The sequence below is a fragment of the Acyrthosiphon pisum genome, chromosome X (assembly GCF_005508785.2).
Source record: "Acyrthosiphon pisum isolate AL4f chromosome X, pea_aphid_22Mar2018_4r6ur, whole genome shotgun sequence".
Taxonomy (NCBI): domain Eukaryota; kingdom Metazoa; phylum Arthropoda; class Insecta; order Hemiptera; family Aphididae; genus Acyrthosiphon; species Acyrthosiphon pisum.
In genome coordinates this window covers 63,649,877-63,653,082 of record NC_042493.1, presented here as the reverse complement: position 1 = coordinate 63,653,082, position 3,206 = coordinate 63,649,877, and positions in this window count along the sequence as shown.

The following is a 3,206-nucleotide window of genomic DNA, read 5'->3' as shown; positions in this document are numbered from 1 at the left end:
AGTTGTTTGTTCACCGAAAATGTGGTTTATTCATTTGAAATAACACGCATCTGATGTCTTAATATGAAAACTTATTTCTACTATATAGGATTAGCATGCACAAGAATTAATGCAATTGAGATAGGTATATATAACCCTCTTCACACACATGTTTTCTGCTTTGTATGACTGAACGATATCTTTCACAAACTTCTATTACACGAACATCAGTGATGGATTTAACAAGAAAATAATGGACACGAACACCTATGCACCCGCCATGAAGGGCTCCATTTCTTTAATATTAAGTTATACAAAATAATAAACTAGTAAATACCTAATATATTATAATATAATTTATTAAAGTTGTAAAAATAAATAATAAATATGATGTTAAAATAAAATTGTTTTCAATAATGCAAGGACTAATAATATTATTTCATGCATCGACTATTTATGGTAAATAAAAATAAAATAATACCGAACTTATTATTAGGACGTGTTAACACATAACCAGTAACCATAATCATTTCAACAATCAACAACTTTCTATTTGATAAATGTTGTTCTTTTAATATTTATGCAAGTTCATGAATAAAAAAATGTACTATAAAATCTTAACTACGCCACGACCCGACTAACAATTTATTTTTATTTTTCAATCAAACTCTAAGAAAAAGCCATCTTAAATTCTTTTCTCACGTATAAAACAGTGATAACATGAACTTAGTTTATTTTTTTTTAAGATTTCATTCGGTCCGTGGAAATTACTGGTTGCTTAGTGGGCGTTGTTTAAAAGGCAGAAAAAAACATAAATGGTCATCATATATACTATCCTTCAGGAAATTATTAAGAGATGACTGCAGTTGTATACATTTATAATATATTATACGTGTTTTTCATAAAGTAATTTTGTAATTTTGTTGATAATATAAGTGTTTTCGTGTTCATAATACCCACTTATTATAAAACTATGAATTGTATAAAAAACAATAATTCTGCAATTCAAATATCAACAAACAGTAAGTATTGTTACTTATTATACTATTGTTTTATTATTAAAATATTATGCAAGGGGTGTATAGTAAACGAATGAAAATAATAATAATAATATGTTTGCTTGTATTATTAGTCAGTAGTTCCTAAGACAATAAGTTTTCTAGTAGAAACAATGCTTCGATTATCAACTTATTTGCCTATATACTTTGATGGGAAAATGAATTTAGTTAATACTTTAAAAAGAGGTAAAATAAATTAGAAAATTCACAGTACCTAGTTTTCAAAAGCATCAGGAAACACAAATAAAAGATTAAGGAGAAACGAAGATTTTAAATTTTTACAAAAAAACCTTTTTTGACAACATTGATTTAGTGTGTTTAGTGTAACTAAAATAGTAAATTTACTATTTACTAACCGTAAATATTTAAAACATTTATCGGATGTTTATATATAAAAATTATCCATTAATAATTTATTTTGTATGGATCTGCGTTCTTTGTCGATAAAAATGTTTTCTATCTGTTGAAATACAAAAATGTAATACTTACAAGGTTCCTCACAAGTTTTTGTTAATGGAAAAACTCTGCAACGACGACGCTCGCATGGCTAGAAATACATTTTCCTACATTAGAAAAAGTTTTAAGAATTAATAATATAATGCTCGGGTCGGTTTTATACCAAAATATTATCAATTTTGAATTACCATGAACAAAGGACATATCTATCAAATACATATTCCTATTAGTTCTGGATTGATAAAAAAATTAAACTAAATATCATACTATATTTGTGTATTTCAGTTGTGTAATTTAAACTTGTTAAAGGTATGCTAACAACTAAGAAGGTCCAACAAATTTTCAGCAGGCCAATATATTATATTGTAGATACTATGGTTATTACAAAAAAAATTTTTTCGCTTCACTAGAAAGTTAGGATCTATATATTTTCCATATAATTATCTAGTATATTATAACAAATATTTTATACCTACTAAGTTGTACTTAAATTATATAAATATTTATAGACACTATTGTACCAAAAAATATTGCATTTTTCATTTCAAAATACTGATGCCCCACTGAGAGAACTCACGTGAGAGCCCAGAAATTCTGAATTACATTATAATATGTACATACATGGTGTATAATATAAAACAAATCACCTCAAACGACGCCCCTGGTTTAATTGTTTGTGTTTTCGAATTAAAATGTTATATTACTTATATGTTGTTTTTTATTAATTTTATGTGGTTTAATTTTTATTGTGATTCCCCCCCCCCCTCACACACCAAAAAAAAAATTATATATATACCACTGAGTAGGGCGACACACCGCTTTTTTGTATTAGAAATATGTCAGATTATGGTAGAATCAATAAATTTGAAGAATATGAATTTAAAATTTAAAAATAGATGACTTTACTAATACAATATTGCATTTGGATAAAAAAAAATATGCAGAAAAATAAACGTTCCATTTCGGAGCTGTCTTAAATTATTTAAATAAATATCAAATATTCATGATTTTCAAAGCATCATGTTGTTGAAAATAATTAACTACCAACAAAGTTCTAGAAAATCTCATCCTATAAATAAATTATATTTTTACATTTTTAACGATATATGGTTCAAATAGGTGGTTATTATAATTACAATTATATTTTTTTAGTACCTAAATACACAATATTTTAACTACGATTTATTTGTTTTGTTAGTATATTATTTACTTTGTGCACTTAGTCTCTAAATGCTGAATAATATAAAATGTGCAATGATATCTAGAGTTTACTTTTGGCCAAAAAATTATATTTAACATTTTGACGATAAACTGTGACAGTTCCATTTCATACTTTATAGTAATGACATTATTTTCAAATAATTATTTTTAATTGTTATAAATATTAAATGAATGCATTTGGTTGAGTTGCAATTTATTTAAATATTTTATCAACTAATATAATAAATGTCTTAATGATTAGCTTTCTTCCCTGGTCCTAAGATCAGGGAAATTATGATATTCAAGCGGTTAACACAGGTCACAGACATACCAAATGATTTTATAAAAACTTTGCATTGTATTCAACATATTATATTCTATTTAAAGTTTAAAAAATAATACAAGTCTGGCTTCAAAATATGGTGAAGTCAATATATTTTAAACAGAAAAGCATAGTAACCAAATCTATATATATAAAAAGACTTGTCCTGGGTGATTCATCATCGCCTAGCC